The sequence below is a fragment of the Mustela nigripes genome, chromosome 1, assembly GCF_022355385.1.
Source record: "Mustela nigripes isolate SB6536 chromosome 1, MUSNIG.SB6536, whole genome shotgun sequence".
Taxonomy (NCBI): Eukaryota; Metazoa; Chordata; class Mammalia; order Carnivora; family Mustelidae; genus Mustela; species Mustela nigripes.
The window spans coordinates 125,555,366-125,577,012 of record NC_081557.1 but is presented as its reverse complement, the minus strand read 5'-3'; the positions used below and the strand labels follow the sequence as shown (position 1 = coordinate 125,577,012).

General features: G+C 36.7%; 1 protein-coding gene across 4 annotated transcripts in view; it reads left to right on the top strand.

Annotated features, from left to right (window-relative positions):
- The window catches only part of TTC29 (tetratricopeptide repeat domain 29), a 236,264-nt gene that overhangs the window by 157,138 nt on the left and 57,479 nt on the right, over positions 1-21,647 (top strand). The window lies entirely within an intron of this gene.

Genomic DNA, 21,647 nt, shown 5'->3' with positions numbered 1-21,647 from the left:
CATCGGCGATTTTTATTTTATTGGTAATTTTAACTTTATTTATGCCTTACTACATAAATATTGGATGTGCCTTCATGCTATATTGTATCTTTGATGATAAGGAAAGCATAAACTGTGGTAATTAGTTAAACTTAACAAATCACCAACCTCATGTTCTTTTTTAAAGTTAAATATTCAACAACATGCACTGATCAGAATGTGAGAATGTGTTGTTTTTTTTTTCAAGTTCAATGTTGTACCTTGTTGACAAGAACAAGTCACAGATGTTAGTTCACAGATGCTTATCAGTATCAAATGCAATTAATATTATACTCTTACTTTGCTGATGGTAGTAAATTTTCCTATATTTGATCAATTCAAGTTAGAATATTAATTTAGAAAAATGCAATATTAATTTCTCTTAACTCCACTTCTTTTCATACATACTTTTTCTTGTGATAATTAGAGCAGTCAATTAAAAACGAATAACTAGAAGTGATGTGAATGTCACTTTCATGCGTCAACTTGACTGGCTCCAGTCCTCAGTTAAGAACTTCAGAATCCGATTTTTTAAATTTTTAACAGTACTGCCTATCATGTGTGTTGCATAATTGTTGGTAAATCAAACTTTCTCAAGCAAAATATTTTAGGGATGTTTGGGATAGCACAAATGGAATCATAGGCACAATTCTGGTATGTAAAGAACCATCTCCTGCTTGGAACTCTTCCCACCCCCTGTTAGGTCATTTAGAGGAAACAATAAGCTCTTTGGTTTTTATTTTCTCCATAGAAGAAATAGTAAATAACAGTAGATTGTGCACAAAGGAATCTTATTGCTTCTTTTATATTAGTAGAATTAGTAGTGTAGCATTAGTAGAATACCACTTACCACTGTCTGTCCTCTAGTTATGAAATAAGTAAAGGTCTCATTCCAAATATATGTACAGGAGAAAGTCTTCAAAAAGAGATGGCTTGTTGAATTTCAATGTGCTTGAGTACCCCACAAATATCTACAGGTAACTATTAACTAACCCCTTTTAGATAATATTTTGTTCACTTCAGGATGTTGTGTTATATACTTGAGAGCTTGCACTGTAGTTTTGAGTTATCTTCCCTTTACTCCCTCATCCTGTCTGCCCAGGAGAGAAAGCAGAGGAAATATGATCTATCTATCTCTTAGATTACTTCCTCTGATAAAAGATTTGGTAGAGAATAAGTTGGGCTACTCCCCTTTTTCTGATTTACTTGGATAAGCTCTAACCATCACCCTAATAATCATGAAAAAAAAACCACAAACAAACTCAAGGGGCGCCTGGGTGGCTCAGTGGGTTAAAGCCTTTGCCTTCAGCTCAGGTCATGATCTCAGGGTCCTATGATCGAGTCCCGCATCGGGCTCTCTGCTTGGCAGGGAACCTGCTTCCTCCTCTCTCTCTCACTCTCTCTCTCTCTCTGCGTGCCTCTCCGCCTACTCGTAATCTGTCAAATAAATAAATAAAATCTTTAAAAACAAACAAACTCAAAACTAGAGAGTCTAGTTCTTCTATTTGCTGCAATCCTGTTTGGGGCTTTTTCAAAAATCTCCCTTGTTTTTTCTTCCCTCTATAAAGCTATTTCTTTCTTTCTTTTTTCTTTTTTTTAACACTTTATTCTCATTTTTGGTGAGGGTGTTTTGTGTTTCAAAGGGCTTAGGAGTAAAACAAAACAATGCATTTCAAAACATTGTTCAGAAACAAACTGAGGGTTGTTGGAGAGGTAGAGGGGTAGGGATAGGGTGGCTGGGTGGTGGGCCTTGGGGAGGGTATGTGCTATGGTGAGTGCTGTGAATTGTGTTAGACTGATGAATCGCAGACCTGTACCCCTGGAACAAATAATACATTATATGTTAATAAAAAATATTATTCAGAGAATAAAAACTCAGCTATGCCTATGGTGAAGATTAAATTCTCTGAAACGCTATAAAAGTGCACCCCCTTCCTGATTCATTTGACCAAGATTAGAAATCTATGCGTGGATGAGCTATGTTATTATAAAAATGAAGACTACTCCTCCAGATTCAAATGTAAATGAGAAGTTAAGTCTTCTACTACTGGCATTTTTTTAGTGGTAGCTGTTCTATTTGGAAATAAAACCTGCAGGACATTATCAAACATACTCGCTTATATGTTTACATGGACATATTTTAGTTCAAAATACACTAAAATGTGCTTTTTAAATGCTTCAAAGGTGTTTCTTAAACTACAACACTTACTATTCTATTTTTTCTCTGCTTCAAAAACTTCACTGGATCCCTACTGCCTACAAATTCTGTACAAGTTTCATAATGTTTTTTGACCACCTCCCTTTCCCTGGCTACCCCCTCATGCCCCAGACACACGTAACGTACATTAATACCACCTTACTTCCAACTCCAGCCCCATCCAGGGAAATGTTTTCCATGGTCCTTCTGAGATGTTGAAATCCTCCCTGATCCCCATCTTACTTGACTGTTGTCTCTTCTCTCTGTTCCCACATTCATTTCTCTCCAAGCACTTTTCACTTGTCCTATTCTACGTTCTGTCATGACCATTTCTGTAATTGCCTTATCTGCCCAGTGAGAGTATGAGTGTCTTGAAAACAGATTCTGATCTTTGATGTTTCCTCCAAAGGAAATCACAATGCCTAACATCTGCTAGGTACCAAGTATATATTTCCCAAATTAAATAGAATTCAAAATGAGTATGTATGTCCTAGCCATGAACAAGTTCGCGCTAACCACTTTTTAAAACAGGATTCATAGTTCCATATCTCCTTGGAAAAACAACAACTACAAAACCACTATGATCTAATACCGTGTTTTGATTACCATGTGGTTATCACATGAATGCAAGACGACAAGTGTGATGTTGACAAAATGAAGAAATACGGAAATATTATTTGGAAATCTGAGCAGCTTTTAGGTTTTCAAATTTTGCCTTTCTTCTCTGAAGAGACATCTTTAATCTTGCCATTGAGGGGTCCCATGTATTCAGAAAAAAGCAGATCAAAGATTTGAAAGATATATTATAAAAGCTATGCAGTTATCTCCACCTCTGAGACTTACATCCTCCAAACAAATCATTAGCTCACAGAGCAGGCAATATTCTTTTAAGCAGAGGAACATGACCCCCTAAGGGAATAGAGCAGTGAGAGCACTCAGGTCTCTAGATAAAATGGAACAGTGATTCACCAGCAATCATCTCTCCTCTTTGTACCTTTCAGAGGGAACACAGAAAATATAGGAACCTTCATACCATTCTAATACTCTCAGATATGGTTGTAATGATTTCACCTTTCTCCTTTTCTTTCCAATAGTAAAATAAGAGTAGATTCTCCTCCCAAATTTAGGAATTTAGAGGGAATTCAAATTTATTGCAGTTCAATAAAATTATTCAAGCCTGAAGCAACAGAAATTGGTTGGCTCTGGAAGGATTAAGGGCCTATGAATTTCTGCTGATTTCTCCAGAACATAGTTTATTTTTCCTACTAGAACGATTATGCCTCCAATCACGAATTTATTTTTTTTTAATGGATAGCTAATTCATCTTGCCTTGTGGAGATTATAGACCCAGATGTGGAACAGTGACAGAGAAAGAAAAGCTTTTCTTGTGCAACATAAGAGAACTGTTAACTTAGAAAGGTAAATGCAGCCATTTCATTGCCAACGTGGTTAACCACTTCATTGATAATATCAGTAATATGGGTTTAATGCACATTCTTATTTTAGCCAAATATTAATTATATCAGAGAAATAGGATGCAAATTCTGAGTATGGAAATAGATGAATACACCAGCTAGTCAGTAAAGACACTGTTTTCTACAAAACGACATGCAGAGGTTTCCTTGAGTACCAAAATACCACTCTCATTTCATGAATCATTTCATATTCTTAAAAGAACAGTCAAGACCATGAATTTGTCTCTCAGCCCTTGGTTTCTGTGGGTTTAATGTCAAGTCCTTGGTTCGATGTTGAGCCATGTTTTCCCACCTTGTTCTTTGCTTGTATTTTTTATTCAAGAACTCAGCCCTTTTAATGAATGTGGAAAAGCCACATTCACGAGTGAGCCTCATGTTCTATTATACTTTGTTCAGCTGCTTCAATTAAATAACCCTAACAATGAGGAAAAAGTTCTGGAATTAGCCAAAAAGTCTGCAAGCAGGTTTTAGAGCATCTTATTGTCACAGAGCAAACCTCTGTCTCTTTTTAATGTGTTCAAAAACATGACACATAAAAAGAAGATTCTGGTGAAAAATCTGACTGAATCAAAGCTCACCCTACTGGTATTTTAGATAATTGAGGGGAGAGTGTTATGTAAGAGTCTGGTGACCTAGGTTCTAATACCATATTGAGCCCTAATTAGCTTTGTGACTTTGGGCAAAGATTTCAATTCAAGTCTCTCTATCTAAAGTTCAAAACAGATCATTAATAAGATTCTCTGGGACTGATAAGAGTTCCTCAGTAGGAGCATCTTCTAAATAAATATGGTATTTTGTAGTTCAATCTAGATTTTCGTGAGCATTTTATTTGTTGTTTTTCCCCCATAAATACTTGTTTCTGTGGGTTTCCACAAAAGGGAATTTTATTACGGTTATTATTATTATTACTATTTTAGTATATCAAACAGCTATAAAAATGCCAGGTCCAAATATTTGATCTTTTTGCTAGAACGTATAATAAAGGAGTTTCTAACTCTCTGCTGTCATATGCAGTTTGACCTGTCCCTGGTTGGCATTGTTGAAGTTGCTGACCTGAGTGCACTGTTCCATCTGCAGACTTTCATCCGTCCTCCTGTGTTCAACCCTGTGTCATACCTCTCCTCAGCATTTCCTCAATGCCTACCTTTTCCCCACTGTTCCTGAGGCTCATTACTACCCTTTCTTCATACATTTCTGTTTCTATCTGTCTCTGCCTTCCTCAATCTGGAACCACTCTTGTAGCCCCTTTCTGTCTTCTGAACATGAGTTAAAATCTTCTTGAACTTTTTTGAGTTTTATGGAATCATGAAATTATTGAGCTGTGTGGTACTAAAGAAATAATTTGCTCTACTTTTTTTTTTTTTTCCAAATGTCCTCAGGTCCACAGACATGCAGTTATATAAAAATCTGAAAGACAAAATGGACCTATAATCTAGTTTTCTAGACTTCTAGTTCAAGAATCATTTCCTTGGGTTGCACTTTTTTACAATAATACTTTATATTTAGCAGAAGTCATGTTAAACATTTAAAAAGATTAGACTTTAATTAAAATCTGGATTAAAATATTAATGGTGCAAAGAAACAAGTGGGACTCTATTTCTGTCCAAGATGAAGTCACAAGGAAAAGATTTACCCTCCTGTGTTAAACAACTAAAACAAACAAACATAACATATAAAACAAGTGTTTGCAGAGATTGGACAGCAAACAGCGCAGATCAGTGATCCTTGAGAAAGATTATGAACACTGTTAGGAAGAAATCAGTCTGATTAAGCTGATTCACACCCTTAATATTAATGACTGAAAGTGCTTGAACCTATTCAGAGCAATTAGGATTTTTTAAACCTTGGAAGATTCCCTTTTGCCAGAATTTACGGCATCTGTAATACAGGATATAACATATCATTCAGGCAGTGTGGGGCAAAATAATTGTGGACAATGAGGCCAACACATGAACCAGTCTTCTAAAGTCTGGCAACTTGCCCTAAATTCAACTTCTCTAAGCTATTCCTGAATTTCAGAACTTTCCTTTCTTCAATATAAATCTCTACATTTTTAAAAAAGCTTATTAGAATTTTTAGATGACAGATCACTATTCCCCTTAAAGAATCTAGTGAAAGCTAAGATCTCCCTCCTCTCTTCAGAAAAACCTACAATTACTGCGTATAATTTTCAGAGAGTTCAGCAACTGTTGCTCAAGGGGGTGGTAATTACAAAGGCTTAACAGTATCTGGTTCTTTACTCTTCTGGGCACACGGAAGACTGCATTTTTCATCTCCTGGCAGCTAGGCAAGTCTCTGTGACTAGTCCCGGCCAATGGTCAAAAGTTACTTCTGGGTGTAAGCATAGGAGAGCCTGCGTGAGATCCTCCAGCGGATTCTCTCCCTGCTGCAGTGATCATAGTGGAAGCATTATTAAAAATTACAGGGCAACGAGACTGATGCAGTCAGTCTCTACATGTGGAACATTTGTCCTGGAATGCCATTCAGACCTGCTGCAGACTTCGTGCGAACACAGAATAATAATCTTTTATTGTGGTGAACCACGGAGATCTGCAGAGTTGTTTGTTAGTACAGCTTCGTTTACCCTGCCCTAACTCTGCAAGCTTCAGGATTCTCCGTAACGGCCCCTGGATAGTCTCAGTGGGAGCTCCGGGGGGAGAACTAGGATAGCCATTTCTCTGTAGGACAGTTTATAAATTGTGTGTTTGTAGGTTGTGAGTCTGCTTGTGACTTTTTTCTAAGGCAGAGATCCTTAAAATCCTTTGTGTTTTACTTCTATTTCTAGTCACAGAAAACAAGTTTGATAAGACAAATGGGAATGACACATTAAAATATATTAAAATATATTCTTTATAGATTCCATGCTGTTGTCAAAAACCTTAAGAAAGAGATGCATTTTTTTCTGCCAATCTCATTTAAATCATGCTATCATGTATATCAAGTATACTTCTGATAAATTTTAAGAAAGAGTTTAGAGAATTCAGTGGCTTCTGCAACTGGTAAAAAAAATAATTCCAAACATGAAACATGCTGAAGAAGACAAAATCTTTTTTTATGTAAGGATTTTAAGCCAAAATCCTTACATAAAAAAAGACTGCAGAGTTTGAGCCCGATTTTCAAATTTCTTCCTTACTTACAGTTCCCCTATCTTCATATATTTTCTACAACACAGGTGACATATTTGCTTCCTTAGGAATCAAAAAACTTTTTTTCAGAAAACTAATGCCTACTTCATTGGGAAATAATAATGTAGCTCTAGATCCCATGGGTTGAAAGATCTTTTTTTTTTCCTCTTTCCTTTTTTTCCCCTCTGAGAGCCTCCTTCTCTATCTGCTGCCTTGGTTCAATAAAAGAGAATTCTTGATTGCTCAAACAAAAACTATACTTCTTTTAGATTCTGCTCACAGTTCTTGGTAGCTGATGGTGTTACCAGTTTTAACTTCCCAAGGTACACTGAACTCACCACTTCCAAGAACAATGTAACTGGGTTTTTCTAATCTGGTTTTGTTTCGATTCCATCTCTAATTGCTAGTTTGAAAAGCTTACGAAAAGTTTTTTTTGGTTAGTTAAACCATAGCAAAACCAGAATAAAGCCCTGATCTGTACCAGTACAAGGCTAGGGTTCGAAGTTCTGAGAGAATCCCATTGTCACCCGCTTTATGTTCCTCTCCTTCTCAGAGAGGGCTCTCACCCCTGCTTCCAGTTAGGTCTTTTTACTTGTAGTCTTGGATTCCAAATACCGCACCAATTTAGGTAAATGTTCCCCTGCCATTGCTAGAATTGCGGGGCAAAAAAAATCTTCTCAGACATGTATTTAAAACTTCTTTAGTAAAGCTCTATTAGGATAATTCAGGTGATTCTTAATCCATATGATTTCTTCTGAAAAAAGTGATGTTAATATTTCAAACATGAACATATTGGAAGAACAAATTTTGTTAACTTCTAATTTTTTCCTAAGTTTCCCTGATTTGGGGTACTGTGTGGGAGTTTTCCTAATTAATTCTCACCTTTGTTTTCTCATTATTATGAATTTTGATTTTTTTAACCACTCAATCAAAAATTATATCCATGGTCCCAGGACTCACTCTTTAAATTTCCTCTACCATCCCTATATTTTTAAATCCCAGACAAAGGAAAATTTTTTTTTATAGTCTAGGTTCTTTAGTGTAATTAATATAAAAAAAATACTTTTCATGACAAATATTCTTTTAGAAACTAGAAATTATTTACAATGCCTTTTTATAATGACTGACTTGACTAACAGTGCATGGATATATATTTCACTTCTATGGGTGATGTCTGCCTCCTGGGCATGGGAACAATATGCTCCGTGTGGAAAATGTTGAGCAAAAATCTAATCAGAAGAAATGCTAGCATAGTTTTTAATTTTAATGTCAGTCCATCCTGACCAGTGTCTGGACCTTCCTTAACTGAATCCTTGAAATACTGCAAACTTACCTGAACACATTTAATGTCTAAATCCTCTGACCTACTGTCACAATGAAATAAATACTAAAAGCACTGACCAATATTCACCATCTCCAAATCTTTTATCACTACGTATATTTGGATATTTTCTTCCTTTCATTTTACTCTAACCTGCAATCAAAAAACCTGAGCAAATAGATGTTCTCTCATTGTGCCCTTAAGGTAATCAAAGTTGGACTTTGTCAAACCAATAGGGAAAACTTAAGTTAGCTCATTTAAGTATGATGCCTCTAAGGGCTGCATTTATTGACTTCTAACATGGAATCAGGTACCCAAAATGAAGAAAAGACTGGTTAATATTTGCCTTTAGTGAAATAAGTCTAATTTCTCATATTAAGACTGTGTTTCCTTGTATAAGCAGTTAATTAAGTGTAATTTGCACTTTTATCAAAAGAAATTTAGTTCAACACTTTCAGGGGTCTTCTGGTATTGTTTATTAGATGAGCTCCTGAGAAGGGGTACATAGTTTTCCACAAATCTCCGCATTTTCAACCCAGAGATTAAAATAACAATGAGGGGGGAAAGCAATGGAGAAGTATGAAATAAAATGAAGTTTTAAACTCACTAGTCCGGAAGAAGATGACCATCGTAAAATTGGGAGGGTTAATAATTTTTACTGTTCAGATTTATTTGGCTAAGTTTTTACCTTCACCCACTAATAGATCTATGATAAGAAGGAAATCAGCGATATGAAAGGAAGCTATTATATCCAACCTTCAGCTGTTAATTCAAGTTAAAAAAACTAATAAACAAAAAATTCACTGTGTCAAATACAACATAAGCAAAAGAAACATTTTTTCTTAGAACTCTTAATAGGGACAGATGAACAGACTTATGATTTGATTATAGGAATTCTTTCTAAAAATATGAACATTCATATAACTATATTAACTAAATCTCATCTGAACGGATTCACTGGTTTATTCACTTTCATCCAGGGCATTACATTGTAATCTTATTTGGAGATTTATATGATGAAATGTGAACATAGTATATTCCTTAGTAATTTGATTGGCAGGAAATAGAGAACAAAACACATGCACAGCTTTTTAATAATTTATAATTACTTACATGAATCTACTAAGTTTAGGCACACAATTATATGACTAATTACGTTGAAAATCCAAGTGGATGCTTAAATAGATGACCATGCCCTGAGGCCTTTCCAGTTGTTTCTGCTGTCTCATTTAACCATGCAAATGTTATTAAGCATTCCTGGCTAAAAATTTTCAAGCATGTGCAAGTGTAATTGCATAGATAATTATGCATAATACTGTCACTTTCTATATCTAACATCGGAATTTTCCTTTTTTTAAAAAAATAGGTCAGCTTTGTACTGGGTAGCTTTCTCTGTAGATGCCAAGAAAAATATAATTTTAAAAGATAGGTAAACCAAAACTTACCTATTGCTCTTTCTTCAGAATCTTTTTGACTGTCTTTAGCACATTGATTTGAAGTGAAACAGAAAGATCAAAAGTAATACTAAAATTAAAACAAATTTTAAATACCTATACATGCAATAATCTATATTCACAAATAGATCTAACTGAAGTGTAATTCAATAACTAACGTAAATATTTATACAGACTCGATAAAAGGGATACAAAAAGGTTACAATTCTATGAATACGAATGTATATGGCAAGTCTTTCAGGTTTGCGTGTTCTGAAGCCAATGTCCAGGAAAAAGTTAATATCTTGTCATGAGAACCATTTAAAAAGCTTTACAATATAGAGTCCTGCCTGATGTCACGCCTTGCCAGGCTGGACTCTGTGCAGTCCAGCTTAACAAGCCACAGCTCCTGAAGCTCCAGTTTGGTGTGCATGCCTGATTGGCAGGGCTTGGCTCCCATGACCCTGCCCAGCTTCGAAGGAAGCTGGGAAAGTGAATACAAGCTGACTTCTCAGTGCCCAGACTGAAAGCAGGTTTCCACTGAAATTAATAAAGTGGAGAATTTCTTAAGCATGGAGAGGGAGATTTAGATGCTGGGCGTCAATCACTACAAGTAGTGCTAAGAGCTATGAAGAAAAAATAAAGCAGGTAAGAGGACAGTGATGGGGCCTGGGGCGTGGGGGCGGGGCGCTGTTTTAAACAGAAGGTTCAGAAAAGCCCCTCAAAAGAGGCGTGGTTTGCAGAGAAACCGGATGGAAATGACCAAGCAAGCCCTGTGAGTATCTGGGAGGGCTCGGAGAAGACCGCCAGGTGACCAGAAGACCAGCATGGTGGGAGCAAATTGAGTGAGGAGGAGAGTAGGAAGAATGGAGTCTCGAGCAGCAGCCAGTTAATTTAGGGCTTTTGGGCTGTAGGGATGACTTTGGATCTTATTCCAGTTGTGATAGAACATTCTCACTGAGTTCTGAGACTAGGACTCTTAGTTTTCAAAAGGATCACTTTGGCTGCCCTGTGAAGACTACGTCGTAAAGCAGTGGCCTTTTTGATGAAAACCTACAGTAAGAAATACATTTTGCCTTGTGAGAACAGAATTTCGCAAAACAATACTACGACTTGTGAAGCTCCTGGGGATTTCTCTTTTGTAGTTTTAGTGATTTTTAAATTTCATATTTTAATGATTTTTAAAGCAATTGTAAGTAGAAGATTCTTATGAGGAAAAATGACATTGAAATAAAATTTGTTCTGTTTGTTGCATTTTCTATTATGATGCAAGTATTTTAAAATACCCTATGGAAAATTAAACTTCATAAGAAGCCTTAGGCAGTTTCTCAAGAGTGCAGCTCAAGGACCACTTGCCCTGAATGGTGGTGGGAGGAGTTATTATAAATGCACCTCCCAGATCTTCTTACCACAGACTAATGGATCACCAGCCCTGGGCCTTGAGCATCTGCCTTGGACAAGCTCACCAGGTGATCCTTACGTGTGAGCACTGCTCTAAAGTTTTTTTCAGTTTTTAAGGTTATAATAATGCCAGGTTATCTTTTCCGCATGAATATGTGCTGTTTCTCGCATATATGTAAGCCCACTGAGTAGGTGGGTCTTCATATAACATTTCTCAGCAATATTATAAATTCACATGTGAACTCTGGAAAGCACTTTAAATCGGTATCTCTATTCTTCTCGCAGTCTTTAGGTATTTATTCTGAAATCAGGTGAAAAGTCCTGGAACTCTTCCTCTGTAATCCCAATTGTTACTTGTTACTTCGCATCATTTATCAGAAATAATCATCTTTTTCTTTGCTCAGTTACCATTCCTTTCTCCTAAATGTTTCGAAAATCACACTGTCCCGAGAAGCCTCAGTACCCGTGTTGAAATGTGGTTAAATAGCACATATTCACAGCCCTTTCGTTCTAAGTGGCAAGTAACAGCATTTTTCACTAGGTTTGCACATCACTGATTTTCACTAAACGTCATCCACCGTTGCAGCATGAGTGGACTTTCTCACCATGTCCTTCTGTTTTGATGCATTCAGGATACAACAGGTTAGATGACACCTCTTAAACATGTTTTCAAAGTTTCATTAAGGTGCGTAGGAGATTTTCCTCTACTCAGTTCTAAAGTGGAGTAGGAAACCAGCTAAGCAGCTGTGTTGTGGATCACACGCATACAAAATCAGACTTGAGTCTGACACATTTGCTGTTTGTAAAGAATCAGGCTTAAGACCTGTTCTTATAAAGTCACTTTGTAAAATGTTTTCCATTTCTACATTCACTTTTGCTGTGGCCAAAACAATGCTCCCCATATCAGTGGTATACTGTAGCAAAGCCTGTCACCCCGACATTCTCCTCCTCCCTCAGCCGAAGTGAAATACCCTGGCCTCTATGTCTGTACGTCAAAGGCATCGTCTCCCATGGACTCAGCTTCAAAAACAAAAAAAGGGACAGAATTCGTACGTGTTCATGGGGAAACATGGGGTTAAAGTGGACCGTATTTCAGGAAGTGTTCCGTTGGCTTGCTCTGTGGTGAGAGTCTGCAGTCCTAGCTAATGACTTGTAGGTACGGAATCCTCAGGTCTCTCAGGTGGTTTCAGTCGATCAGTTTCAACAGAATGATGAAAAGCTTGAGATAAAATAAACTGACAGTTGCTACTCATCGTAGGCAGCAAGCTGTACCCAGGCAGCTGAGACCCTGGGAGCCCTCTTTCTTAAACAAAGGCTTTCACTGCAGTGAGCAATGAACTCCAAATAAAAAAAAAAAAAAATGGGGGCAGATTGGCAGCTGGTGACCGACAGGAGGAGGGAAAGGAGGGAAACTGGGAAACACAGCAATTGTTGGCTAATTAGAAGCCATTCCCACCTACTTAATACCAACCCATTAAGCAGAAAACACTTTTCATCTTTTTCTCCTGCTACACATGACATTATACTCCAATCAATACTCTCCCATGGCTGCCTCAGTGCCCACAGATGAATATACTGCAAGCTTAAGAATGCAGTAATTGATTTGGGACAGGGAAACTGCAGCTTTCGCAGTATATTTTCTGAAGATACTAATGCAGTGTTTGTGATGCTTAGGTAAAATAATTATAACTGTAAACTGACAGCTGTCAAAAATTGAAAAACATAAGAGAAAACCTAAGCATGGTAGATGTATTTGAATCTTAATAGCAAATAATCATGTAAGTCAATTTCTCCCCCTTTTGGGAGAACAGCTCAAATATTTGGCTTAATAAATTCACTATCACTACCACCATTTCAGCCCTCTACACACACACACACACACTCACACACACACACACTCACACTCAATCTGATGACATTTGAGAAGTATAATAAGTGTACGTACAATAATGTTGCATTATATTTGAGCATGATTTTAATAGAATTCTTTCATTGGTCCCACATGTAAGCTTGTGGGAATTTATCCCACCAACTCAAACTACTGGAAATTTATCTTAATGTGGTAAGATAATTCACATGTACCATTACCTTCATATTATCTTTGAAAAAATTTGTCTTTATAGGGGAGTTCGATGGCTCTCAGAAACAGATTCTGTCTCAAATGATATTTTAATAAAAACCACATATATAATATATAATATGTTATTTTTTCTTACTTTAGTTATGTGACTTTTATAGGTCCCCCCCCCCCAACCTAAATATCAGCTCCTAAATTTTATACAGATTTTCTCACTGGTTTTCAGTTTCTTTCTTTTTTTCTTTCTTTCTTTCTTTCTTTCTTTCTTTCTAAAGATTTTATTTGTTGATTTGATAGACAGAGATCACAAGCAGGCAGAGAGGCAGGCAGAGAGAGAGGGAGGGAAGCAGGATCCCCGCTGAGCAGAGAGCCCTATGCCAGGCTCGATCCCAGGACTCTGGGATCATGACTTGAGCCAAAGGCAGAGACTTTAACCCACTGACCCACCCAGGTGCCCCCAGTTACTTCTTTAAATTTCTATACACTGTTTCTGAGACATTGATCACAATGTTATTCAAATAGTTACAGATGTTGTAGTTGTAGGCTGAAGAAAGGAAAACAGATTATTCCCCTTTACTATGTCAAAATAGAGAAACAAAAAGGATTTCAGAAACTGAAGTTTAAATTCTTGGTACTGAAGGTGGTGATATGAGACTGCTTTGGGATTTCTGAGTAGGACCTTCAGTGGAGAGAATTTAGTAGAAATTTTGGTGGTCCAGCGAAAACAGAGCATGGTGCTGTGGTTTTCTATGTGCATTAAACAAATGAGGTGAGATCCAAATTATCTTCCTATTAAGTAGAATGGATTAAGCTTTACAAGTTGATCAAATGTGTTGTTTTAAAGCACATATTTCAAACACAACTTTGATTATTACCAAAGTATTACCTGGTACTGTCAGACTGTTATAGCAGAACAGACACAGACCACCCCTGCATTATACCTTACACACACCCCATAAGGTGAGAGGAGAATTTTTTTTTTTTTTTAAGAATTTATTTATTTGACAGAGAGAGATCACAAGTAGGCAGAGAGGCAGGCAGAGAGAGAGAGGAGGAAGCAGGCTCCCTGCTGAGCAGAGAGCCCGATGTGGGACTCGATCCCAGGACCCTGGGATCATGACCTGAGCCGAAGGCAGTGGCTTAACCCACTGAGCCACCCAGGCGCCCCTGAGAGGAGACTTCTAAAGACAGCACATGGGAGGAAGAGGAAGGAGAGGGAGAGCCTCCTTGCTTTAAAATTCCGACCTGATTCCAAAACACAGTCCCACTCATCAGTTTTATTTCTCATAAGAATTGAAGCTACTGATAGGGAAAATTCTTTCAGTCTCTCCAGCCAACCAAATTTATTATTTCAGTTATGAGTATGTGTGTATTGTCATATCTGTCATTAGTAAAATGGAAATAATATCAAGTGTTAACATCATTTTAAGATCTTTAAGACATATTAACAGAAATATTAATAGAAATTAGCAAGTTTTTTATTATTAAACTGTAGTTTTGATTCTTTTTTTATTTTATTTATTTATTTGACAGACAGAGATCACAAGTAGGCAGAGAAGCAGGCTCCCCGCTGAGCAGAGAGCCCGATGCGGGACTCAATCCTAGGACCCTGGGATCATGACCTGAGCTGAAGGCAGAGGCTTTAACCCACTGAGCCACCCAGGTGCCCCATAGTTTTGATTTTGAAATCAGACAGTTTAAGAAACATGTGATTTATCAAATTATAATGAAGAAGAATTATTTGGAAAATGTGACAACTGAGTGAAGGTTGAGACTAGTTTGGACAGTGGGAAAAGGTTCTCTAATGACTTAATAACTATCTTCAAGCAGGTGACATTAAGGAAAGGATACTTTAGTGAATCGCCTCAATCTTCTCAGAGGATGGAAAAGAAGAAAATGGATTTACTGTTTGAGAGTAAAAGAAATACCTCACTTAACTGTTAGTTAAACTTTGGTGACATCAAGAAACCAAACATTTACTTTGCTGCTATTGCTTGAGGCAATTGCAACCTACTTTAGAGAAGAGTATTTTACCCCTCAATAAGTGTATTAAAAACAAAGCAGCATGTTATAAACAGACACAGCGAAAACATCAATAAACAGTAGCTGAAAATAAAAAGAAGATTCACACACACACACACACACACACACACACACACCCATTCATATAAGCACTCAGCAGTCTGGGGCCATTTTGTGTGGGAACAAGAGATCTTACAAACTCAATGGCCTTTAACTATATCATTTACTTTTTATATTCTTGAACCTCAGTCACCAAGAAGAGATTAAATTACATTCATTTTTAGTCTGTTGAGAAATGTAGAGGAGGGGCACCTGGGTGGCTCAGTGGGTTAAGCCTCTGCCTTCAGCTCAGGTCATGATCCCAGAGTCCTGGGATTGAGTCTCGCATCAGGCTCTCTGCTCAGCAGGGAGCCTGCTCTTCCCACACCCCCGCCTGCCTCTCTGCCTACTTGTGATCTCTGTCTATCAAATAAATAAATAAAATCTTTTTTTAAAAATGTAGAGGAATTTTGAAGAAATTTTCTTCAGCAGAACTCTAGTGATATAAAATACTGCCAAGATTTCTAGTTCAGTCTCCCATTTTACAGAGAAGAAACTTCAGTTCACAGGATGTGAATTATCTTACCCCAGGCCAGACAGAATAAATGGCAGGATGAGAAAGTAAATGCATGTCTACAATGATCACATCTTACCCTTCTTCCATTTTACTGTACTGCCTGTAACCATTCCACTATTTTTTATTTTGTTTTTAGTTTTGGTACTTTACTGGAGTAAATTTAAGTTACTTAAAAATAAGTTTACCCTCTACCATCCAAAAAGATTTTGGAAAAATGAGGTGATACTATATTTGATCATGAATTCAAGCTACTGAGTTAGTTTTTCAGTCAACTTCAAAGTCTTCAGGTAGCTTAGGAATAGAAATGAGTCTAGCGGGCTAGTTAAGAATAACATTTGAGAGTAGGATCTTAGGTTAATTGCTCTTATATTTTCATCAACTGTGGATCCTATCTTTCCCTTTATATCTTGAAAGGATAATTAAGAAATTTATAAAATGTGTCCGAGGTGCCTCCTTAGCACAGTAGGCAGTGTGTCCATCTCATAAAATGTGTCCTGCTGTATCTTAAAACAAATGGTATTATTTAGCACAAGCAGAAAATACAAATATCAGAGACATTACTATAATACTAAAAATAAGAAGCTATCCCTTACTACTTTAGAAGGGAAGCCGTCAGAGCTCTACCTTCATTTGGGATTCAGCTCCTTTCTCAGTTGAGAAACACCAAAATATCATGAACAGTTGAAACCATTAACTCCACTAATGTACCTTTTAAAAGACTGCCTTTTTCCAGAACAGATAGTGAGGTGATATTAAGGCATAGCAGATTATTTTAAATTTACATTTTGCAATAAAACCGCTTCCAATGGTGCCTCAAAAAAAAGTGTTCAGGGTGAGTGTCTACCGTCTTCCTTCATCCTCATACCTGCTCAGTTTCCCTCCTCTTCCTCGTACAATCCAAAGGAAAAGGATATTGATTGGCTGGGGGAAAGGCTAAGTCATTTTACATAGAGCCTAAGTCACTCATAAGAGAAGGAAGAAGGTGAATGGGGCTAGAGACTAAGATGCTGAGCCAGAGAGAGGAGACAAGGGTGTGATGGAGTTGTGGGGTGGTGTAGAGAGAGTAAAGGAAAAGTCCAGAAATGGGTGACAATGATGTGGTGTGCTGGATTATGAAAGAATCTCTGTAAATGATACTTGAAAAATGCAAGAATTTGAATTATACTCCAACTACTTTTGTTGTTTGGACTGCTTTTCCCCTCTCAGACAAAACCAGGGAACTGGACCACACAGGTTTCCAGGTTTTTAGGTTATAAGTTTCAATTCAAAACTTTTTCCTTTTCCTTTTCTCTCTCTCTCTCTTTTTTCTGATATTAACTTGAGTACCCATGGTGATTAAAACTTGGGTTGATTTTAAAAAGACAAAGGCCCTTGCCTTCAGGCTTCTATATTCTATACTAAATAGTCATTCATAGCAAAGTCATAATTATGGAATAAATTGATTTGGAATTGTCATTTTGTGTTCTCCTAGATATTTCCCTGATATTATCCAGTTGTGTTAAAAACAACAAAACACTATGATGGGCAGCATTTTACCTCACAGACTAGATTACATTAATGTAAGAAAAAGGCTTTCATCATCAGTCACTATTTCTTACTAAACAAAACATTGAGCTGATTGCTGCATCCAATGTGGTATTCCTTGATTTTTTTCCTCTGTACCTTTCTCCAACACAGTAACCTCAGAAAACTAGTTACATATTAAATATTTTACTTCTTAAGTAACTTTATAGCAATGTTATAATAATCATTTTATCTTGGTCTTTATTTTACTTTTTCCTTCTCTTGATAATTAATGCACTTTCAATAACCCATTATTTTTAAATAACATTTTTCATATGAATGGCCAAAACAAGAAGTTTAATATCTATAAAATAATGAACCGTATATTCTAAAGTGGTCACTTTCTGCACAAAAGTGGCAGGGAAAGGACTATTAGGAGACAAAAATAAGACTACTCTGTAAAAGAAGTGAAGAAATTTGCTACAGAGTAGTAGAAGTTTCAATGTCCGTCTGTGTATATTAAATCAGAACTTCAGAAATTAACTTGTAGAAGTAAAAATAAAGATACAGAATTTGTGATTGACAGTTGCACCACAGATTCTCCTTTGAATAAGGGTTTTACATCTAAAAAGATGTCATTGTAGGTACCATGTTTTATCGGCCAAATAGCATGCTTAATAGGAGCTTCTGTTTTGTCTTTCAGTTTATTTGCTTCCTAGGAGCAACTGGTCTGGAAATTTGTTTGTGGTTATCATTTTAGGTTTTTGTTTATTAAAAATTAAAAGTTAAGATTTTCTCATAGCTATCAGAATTCTCATTTTGTTTACCACTGAATTGGTAAACCACTGGATTTCATTTTCTAAAGCTACCAAAGTGAAAACATTTCAAAATGCTACTGTGATAAAATTTCATTTTCTGGTAGTCCTGTACCAGAGGTGAATAATTTGCAATAATGTAGTATTGGAGTATCACGTTGGTGAACCTTGCTTGTAATGAAGCCCTACTAAACCCCAAATATAGTGAGTTGGTTTTATATAATGTTTGCTTTTATTGAGTAAATCTTTCATAATATAGTCCTTACATTAAGTTAACACTGTGCCAAGCAAACTTTACAGTCTACCAATGTGTCATATACATTTCAAGATTTTAGTCTTAAACTATAAAATCACATGTGTTTTCAACTATCATTTGTTTAGAGATATTGGAGTTCAGCCATATTTTTTACTGTGCCTTCAAAATCTCAGCTTTAGGAGTGTTAAATGAATCTTCTGTTCAGAACTTGATTCTTTCAATCCCTTTTCTTGATGTTAAAATGAAAGTTAACTCATTTCAACATGATGTAATCTCGGGGGGGTGGATATATATTTTTTAATTTGGAAAGATATCAAGCGCTTTAATACTGGATTTCCGACCTAGCAATCTCTCTACTCACATCTGCTTATATATTTCATTGTATTCCATATTTTGTTCCGGACACTGTATGTTGAGTGTATTTCTGAATATATGCTATTATTTCAAGAAGGGGGGATGTGTTTTTATAACAAAGTATGTCTGCTGCCATTTTCCTTTTTTTTTTTATAAGCCATTACCTTTTTTGCAAACTTTATATTGCACATGCACATCTAACTAGTAAATTACACAAAGTTTATCTATTATAATCCCCAAATCCAAGATTGTCAGGATATTTTGTTTTAGATTCAAGAAAATCTATAGGGGCGCCTGGGTGGCTTAGTGGGTTAAGCCGCTACCTTCGGCTCAGGGTCATGATCTCAGGGTCCTGAGATCAAGTCCCACATCAGGTTCTCTGCTCAGCAAGGGGCCTTCTTCCCTTCCTCTCTCTCTGCCTGCCTCTCTGCCTACTTGTGATCTCTCTCTGTCAAATAAATAAATAAAATCTTTAAAAAAAAAATCTATAAAGTCTAGTTCCCCAGGATGCCATCAAAAAAGCTACTTATAATGAGACAGTGGATTCTAATACAGGCCCACCCATTTACTATCTGATCTCCCATTTTGTAATTTGTAACATGAACAAACAATTTCAACTTCACAGAACTATTGAAAGAATTGAGTGTGAAAAATCTGGCATAATGAGATATACACATATATTAGATATTTAGTAAATATTTAGTTCAGCAGTTTAAGAAGTGGACTCCAGAAAAGGCATATCTAGAGCTATGAGAAACCTCACAGTAGAAGCAGAAACTATCCCAAGAAAGAACACTTAGTCCTAGAGGAAAATTCCTACAGATATTGTCCACTACGTACGTGCCTAAATGTCTCATCTTATTTGCCCAAATGGGACCCACAATCTCTGGAAGAGAGCTGCAAATCGCTGGCCTCAACAGATTGCAAAATAGGACATGCTTCTTATTTTTGTTCTTACTAAACATTTAAGCAATTTAAATGATAAGAATACATCTTTATAGTACAGAAAATTAAGGTCCTCATAAAATTTACACATACACACCAAGTTTAGAAAGGTTCACTCAGAAAATTATTCATTTGGCCATGCTATACCCATTAAGAGTCCTAACCCTGTGTATTACACTGAGATGACTGAGGCATTGTGGTCTCCACCCATGCATTGTGACTGAAAAGTACTTTTTTTCATTCATTCCACAAAGATTTATTGAGCACCAGCCATGTGCTAGGGAGCCTTTTCTAGGCACGGGGCATACAGTGTTGAAAGATTGAATACTTCTGAACACACACCAGCAAATTCAGAAATAGAGAAGATCCCTTCAGAGAGGAGCAATTGTTCTGCAGAAATTAAAGCAGGGTGGAGATGGGAAGAAGCTGTGGAGAGCAGAAAGTTACTTTGGATACAGTTACTTTGGCCACAGAGCAGAGAAGACCTCCAAGACGCTGCTTCTGGAGTGGAGCCCCAAGTGGCGAGAAGTGGGGAGGCCCTGTAAGCTCTGGGGTATCTAGGTCTGGGATACAAGTCTTGGTACAACTCAGATGCTCTCCTAGCTGAGAATTTGGCAAGAGCAGAGTCATATGGGAGTGTGTCTAAGGAGATCCCACTTAGAGCTGGTACCTCTGCTTGGGATGGCAGACTTAGAAGAGGTGGCCTACAGGACCACAGCATGAGGGCTGACATAGGGACCCGGCACAGGAGTGAGGTGTTGCAAGCAGAACACAGACAGGTTTCTGAGGATGGCCCAGCTCATGTGGCCCAAGGAGAAGCAGGCATGATTTAGCCCAGTTCTTCAGGGGCCACCATAGGAGCTCTACAAGACCATCTTTTTGTCTTCTCTCTTTGTATGGGTGCTGAAGTAAGGATGTAATGGTTTGTCCCATACCATGAGGCGAGGTTTCCTTTTGTGGCTTCACAATGCATTCCTGAAAAATACTTTTAAAAAGAATATTCCACAATATTTAATTTGGGGGAAGCAGGTCAATTTTAGCAGATCTAGAAATTTTCTCTCTCTAGAATTGTCCCTTCACAACTGTTTAAATTGAATTAAAATATTGTGAAAGTTCTACTGCAAAGCATAGTGTCATATTTATTTCAAAGGGGAGGATTTTAGAAGGAAGTAGGTAACTTTATGTTCTAAACATTTCTTTTTATCTCCTATACTGAAAATTGATACACATTTAAATGTTCTTTGCTTTCTCTTAAAGCTAAAATTTTGAGTTATAATTGTGTTTACTATCCTCGACATTTCAAAGAAAAGTAAAAATATATATATTACTTTCAAATTGTAAAATATTCCAATATTTGAGAACCTCTACAGGTCTAGAATCCCAAGTAGCTATAAATGTCATTACTAAGATGGTGTGGGGGTGAAATACAACATCTTATCCACCAAAAAAGATTATTTGAATGTAGTGTTGAATTTAAGATTCACTTTCTAGCTTCAGCTATCTAGTTATAAGAGGCTCTAAAAGCAGTGGAAATAGCAGGTGGTTCCATTCTACGTGAAAATCTATAAATTCAATCTTATTTTGACTAGCTTCCAGGATAGTCTTCCATTAAGAGGTGATTCAGAACCAATGTAAAGGAAGTAAAATGAGTGCTTGGCAGTTTCGCCAATAGTTGAGAGCCAATGACCAGGGGGTAAATGTAGTGATGGCCAGACCCAACAGATAAAGCTAAATATAATCTAATTCTAAGCTGTTCTAAAACCCCAGACTATAATGGCTATCATGGCAAAAATTAAAACAGGGAATCATATTATTTATTTCTTTTATTTTAAACATTTAGCTAATTAAGTCTATCCTAATTGCTAATAGATCTCAAGTATTATACAGTGTTTACCAATGAAAGTAACTTAAGAATGTACCTCATATTTTGCTTGTATTCAAATTATATTATTTCAGAGTTTTTTCTAAGCTACAGTACATTCCTTTAAAAATGTATTGCTCTTATTTATGATATCTAACTATACACCGAGATTGCTAAAAATTATTTGGGAAAGTTCAGAAATTTATTGGAAGGAAGCAAATTATAAAG